The following is a 6618-nucleotide window of genomic DNA, read 5'->3' on the forward strand; positions in this document are numbered from 1 at the left end:
GTTTTATATGTGTCATGGTTAGCTACTGTAATCAAGAGTTATTTGCAAATTTAAGAAGAATTGTGACAATTTATTCTATAATGGACAGATTTGAAGAGACAATATCAATAAATGAATTGTGAAAAAAGAGTATCAAGTATCCAGTCATTTCATCCCTAAGGTGCACTTGGCTAAGCTTTATTGTAGTGCCTACCCTTGGCTCACATTTTGTTATCATTGCTGAACTCTTTTAGAGCTAGTTTCATGTTGATGGTTAGTAACATTATTATGAGATTATTAGGTATTGTGCTATGGATTCAGTTGATATGTGATGAGATTACTTAGACTCTACATTTCATGTATGTATGATGATTATTTTCAGTGTTTGCAGTTATTAATGATGATTAGTAAGATGATTTATTATCATATGTATTTTCTTATGGATTCTTACCCCATACTTGCATGTGTATGGTGTGCGTGTTTGCTTTTGTATGGCATGTCTGATGTGGTTAAGGAAGGGAGTTGTAGTCACCTGCTAGTCGGGATCTACACGATGCACCACTTCCTACCATTGTTTGTTTAGTTTAGTATATATTGTGTTTGTACATGCATGGTTTTTATGTAGGTTGCAGGTACCGGGTATCGACTTCCCTGAATTGCCAGGATGAGCGTACCCTATCACATTATCTCAATGATAAGAGAGGGGAGATAAATTCTCAAGTCCAAATCCCAACCCTTTGAGCCATTTGTCCTAATTGGAAAATTAGGACAAGTATCTGAGTTGAATACCCACCGAATGTGTCGGATGACATATTTTGTGATTTTTAACCCTTTAGATTTATTTTGTATGATTTGTTCTATGATGGATTTTCATATTTTATTTTGGAGGTCTATGGTGAATTTTCCATTAATTAAGTCTTAATAAATAGATTTAATTAATAAATTATTTATTTGAGAAAATTAATAAAATATCATGATCTTTGATATTTTGATTGTAATTAATTAAATGGGAATTATTGGGGAAAATGAATTAAATAAAAGAAAACTAGAAATTAAAATTAATAATAATTATAAAATAATAATAAAGTAATAAATAAAATAATAATAATAAAAGTTATAAAAATTAAAATGAAAGTTATAAAATTTAAATAGAAATTATTTAAAAAGTAAATTGGAGTTATAAGCTTGCATGAGAATTAACATGTGTCAACAACACAAGGGTTAGTGCATCAATTAAGCACAAGGTGTCTACAACTCTATGACTCATCAAAAAGGTTGGAAAAGACCCATGCTTAGTTGGTGACACTTTTCAGCGGTTTCAAGAAGCAATCCAAAGGTTTCTTGAGAGCTCTTTATATTCGGGCATTCATAGAAGCTTAGGGAGGGGGTGGAGAGCAATTGGAGCATTAGAGGACTCAAGAACTCTGAAGAAGGGAGCTTGCTCTGTGGGTTTTCTGAGGAAGAGCGAATTAGCATCAGAATTCGAGTAGATTCTTGTGATTTTTCTTATGCTATTTCCGCATCATGCATTCCTGTCTTCTTCGTGTCTTCCATATGTCTTCTGAGGAATTTTATATTTTTATTGTATGCATTTTCAATTTGGGCAGTTAAAATTATTTGAGAATTTTATATGCATGGATTTTTAAAAAAGAGAAACGGGTTTGGGTTCGAATTAGAATCAAATTGAAATAGATTTGAAAATAGTTTCAAGATTTATGGCCAAATCCATTAGTGAAATTATTGGATAAATTTAGAGAACAATTACCTTTTAAGAAGAGATTTTTAATTGTTTTGTCGCTGCCCTTTGGATAGACCCGAACTCAGTCATTCATAACTTTTTATCGAGATCGAATTTATTCGATCGCTCTAGTCAGAATTGACGCAACTTGGCCCTCTCCAACATATTTCAATTTCTGCCCGATCCAATGGTTCATTAGGGAGATATGGCCATTGTACCGAGACTGTTTTATTCAAAGACAGATATTTCTCCATTTTCCATAACCAAGAGTTCTTTATGCTTAAACTTCACAAAAATAATATACCAAAGCATGCAATGAATTAAAGATATTATTGAAATCTTCCCTTATTAGAATCTTATTAATATGCATTAGTTTTATATGAGTTATTATCTAATCTAATTAAATCAAATTTAATTAAGATTAATTAATAGTAGAAGAAGTGTAATTAATTATTAGTCAATCTAAGTAAATGGATGAGAGAAAATTGAAAGAAAAGAGATACTAATGATTTAGTTGTTATTCATTGATTGGTTCGAATATCAATCATTATAATTGAATTTTGAAATTATTAGTGAGTTATTATTTATTAATAATTGTTAAGTTTACCAAATTATTAATGAAAGATAGTATATATAAGTTTATATAATTATTAATTGATTCAATTAAGTTCAATCTAATTGAGATTAGTTAATAATTGAAGTATAGTATTAAGAATTTAGTTGAGATCAAATTAAGGGGGGAAAAATATAATGGAAATGAATTCATGTTTTCATGAATGAAATTGTGATTAATGAAGTTGGTGATATTATACTTGGAATCATCAAAGATTATTTTGGACAAATGATTACCTATTGATTATTGGTAAATCTTATCCAGGGAACGATTCTTAAGGTAGTTATATTTAATTTACTAAGTGACATTGTTGTTAGCAAAAATAATAAAGAATCTGTTATCGTAGATTTATTTTAACTTGTTATTAGTTATTAAACTATTACTAATCCTAATGTTAATGAAATGGAATATAGTTGATTGATAATTAGTTGAATCAAATGGGGTTTAACTGAATGATTATCAATAATAAGGGTTTGTCAAAGAAAAGTTAGTTTTCATTGATAGAATGGCGAAGGTGGTCATTATAGATTTATTAATAAGATTTCCAACATAGCTTGTTATTAACAAGTTATTTAACTATTAATATGAATATTTGGATTGTACTTGACTTTTATCATACAGAATTATAATTAGTTATTAGTCAACTGATATTAATTGGAACATTGCTATGATTATGTATTTATTAATTAAATCAATCAATGAGAGTTAATTAGGTTTAATTAACAATTAAGTTAAGTAATTAAGATTTAATTGATATGCTAATATCGATTCCTCTAGCAAAGTTGTGAAGTATTTACATTAAAGTTGATAAGTCGTATTCTCATGACTTGAATAACGACCTTAGATGTTTTAATGGTAAGATTTAGTATTATTGAATTGGAAACTATTAGATGTTAATAGGTCATGGATGGTGTACCTATGTTAATTGTTTGATTTAATTGATCATTTTAATAAAGTTATAATTCTTCTTAGTTTGATAATTGGTTCTTTTATAAATGACTAATGATCCTTGATTTATGAAGGAAGGTTAATCAACTAGAATATGGATCATGGTTAAATATAAAGGACAATTTAATTAAAGGTCAATGATGATTAGTTTAGTGAATATTTATCCTTAAGTTATTCTTAGAATGTAATTCTTAATAATGGAAGGATAATGCTATCGAGGAACAAATGGGTTGACTTGTAGGTCAAATGATAACTTTATACACTTGAAAGTATACTTGCAAACAGAAAATTGAAAACCCCTACACATTATTCAACTATGTAAATTTAGTAAACCAAAACATGTGTTTGCATCGTGTATTTTATATGCTTCTTGTTTTGGGTTTTTGGGTTGACTAGTGTTGTCCAGCCCTAGGATGTTACCAGAGGCTTAGGAGTTATGAGATATGATGGCATGTTGATCTTATTTGGTCTCGATCTTTATAAGCCCAACCATGGTAATGTGATCATATGCTCTATGAAATGTTTGTATTTACTGTTTGTATTTGTTCATCAGTCTTCATGTGTGAAGTTGAGATGTATGTGTATGAGACACTTGAGCTAATCATTTTTGAGTCATCGATCAGTTATCCTTGGATTATTTTCTAGTCACCATGATGGGACTGAAATGTGGATTTATTTCTTGATGATTTCATGTTGTGACATGTTTTAACTCAACCATTTTGGAGTCTTCGATTAGTATGATTTTGAGATATTCTTGGTTGCTTGTTGAGAACCATTTATCTTGAGATATATTTTGGTTATTAAGAACCAATTGATACTTATGATTATCAGTGATGCCTTCAGTTGCCAATAGAGAACTGTTGTGGTCATGATTTTCTATGGATGCTTTTTCAGATGCTCATGGAGATTTGATGATTCTTATCTTAGAGATTTGATGATTCTTATTATGGATATTTGATGCTTTTATGCATATTTGATGATTTTATTATGGATTATCTTTTATGATTTTGAGATTTATGATTCTATGAGCTTAGGGTAGGTAATCTACTTGTAGTTTCGGGAAGTGGCTTGCAATGGGGGCCGGGGCCCTAAGTGGCTACCAGGGTAACTCATTGTAAGTTTGGTTAATAAGTGATAACATTTACACACTAAATGGGGATTAAATGAACCTAAAAAGATAATTGTTTTGATGTTCTCGCCCATGCCTTAAGTGCTTGTACAGGCTAGGATGGGAGTAGTGAGAATGCATGGTTGTGACCATGCATTCTGTAGTATGCCTCGTCAGTATGAGAGGATACTAGTGGCCGCATGAGATCAGTACAGACCCGTGGAGTTTAGCTAACTGCCAGGGTAACTTGTACGTGATAATTGCGATGACACTTTCCTGCTTGCAGAGTAGGTTTCCTACATGTCATTGTGTGCCTCTGGGAATTAGATGTCGATTTTGTGTGATGGAACCTTTGAGTTAGTATACTTTTAGGATTCCTAGACTTATAGAGATTTGTGCTTCATGAATTGATATCCTATTTGGGACTTGAGATTATCTCCTTAGCATGGTGGGAGTGGACCACTTAGGTTCCACGCGGTCGGGTGGTAGTGTATTTTCACTCTTATCATTTGAGATCCGTCCGAGACACTGTGACTGGAGTATCCTTGGTTGGCATTTATTCTTCATTATGTTCTTGGAGCATTATGATAGATAATATACCTTATGATGGATGTATTTACTGGTATGTTTCTTATATTGATGATTTGCTTTACTTTGCATATGTTAGTTGATGATTTATTATGCTTTACTTTGCATGTTAGTAGGATGTTTTAGGAGTGACATTCCTACTATGTTAATACTTGTGATCTCTTTGGTGCTTTGCAATGTTACACACGGAGGCATAGCTAGGATCCATGATGGTCTAATAATGTTATTTACAGTTAGGAGGAACCGTGCACTTAGTTATTTATGTTTGTGATATATGGTTATCTTTTGTGATGGATGTTTATATCTTTTGTGATGATGTATCACGTATGATATGTGGTTTCATTTATGTTATTGCATCATGGATTAATATTAGATGATGATGATGTACTTTATTTACTTGGATGTTTATTTTTTTAAGCTTTTCATACCCTGTGATATGTACAGTGGATGATTGAGCTAAACTAAAATATAATTACAAAAGGACACTTGTATATTGTTTAAGTACATTGGATGTATCATTGATATTTCATAAGGATGGGATGTTAGATGAATAGTTAATTTAGATGTGATACAACGTTAAGGGATCTTTAAAGAATGTAGCCTGTTATGTATGTTATGTTTATTTTCATTTGAATTGTTGCTATTGCTTCCGCAAATGTTATGAATGGTATTATCTTTCATGTTTAAAAAAAAAAAAATTGTTTGGCAAACTTAGTAAAATTCTTTGGATCACTTGGCAGGGCATTACATTTGTAGAGCTTGAAGTGTAGAAAATATCTATGATTTTATTAATGTTGGTCCAGATCTAAAGAGATGAACTAGTATTATAGAAGAGATGAACCAACATCTTAGACCCAAGAGTATTCAATGCAGTAGAACAAATCTTGATCAAGTCCCTTATATTGAAAGGAAACCTGATAGATTTGGATGACCTTGTAGAATTTGAAGCAACAACTATAGATCATGATCATGTGTTTTCTAAGATATAAATCCTTAGTAGAAGGTTTTTTGAAGAAGACACCAAACACATTCATTTGGAGAAGGAAAAAGAGAAAATAACCATGAATACCCTTATTGAAAGATATAACTTTCTCAGAAGAATGGCTGCTCTCAAGGAGTAGAACAAAAACTTAGAAGAGAAGTCCTCCTAAGTACATTCAGATGTATTTGGAGATGTTGAAACCTTGATTTCTAAAGTACAAGAGCAAGAAAATTTCTTGAAAGAAAAAGGACCTATCTTAGCCCAAGTACAATCCCACAAACCTATTAAACCAGAATTTATTCTATCTAACTATGAAAACTGCTAATAAAGGTAAGAGAAAGGTTGTAGGAATCTAAATAAATGAACCACAACCCATTCCCAACAAATCTTCAAGTCAAGTCATGTCTCAATTAGACCTAGATTTAGAGAACAAAAATAAGGAGAGAGAAGATTTAGCTAAGGAACTTGAAAAAGTGGAGAATGAAACATTACCAGTAGAAACCATAAGAAAGATCCAATTCATTAAGTCTAATTCTACTTTAGCTTCATGGCCAAATATGTCTACACAATTTATACCCTATATTCTAGCTTGTACACCACCAATTGTAAGCCAAAATATTTCCCAATTAGCCCATTCTTTACCTTCTACCACAACTATTTAA

The sequence above is a fragment of the Cupressus sempervirens genome, chromosome 1 (assembly GCF_028749045.1).
Source record: "Cupressus sempervirens isolate cs-2001-9-10 chromosome 1, ASM2874904v1, whole genome shotgun sequence".
Classification (NCBI taxonomy): domain Eukaryota; kingdom Viridiplantae; phylum Streptophyta; class Pinopsida; order Cupressales; family Cupressaceae; genus Cupressus; species Cupressus sempervirens.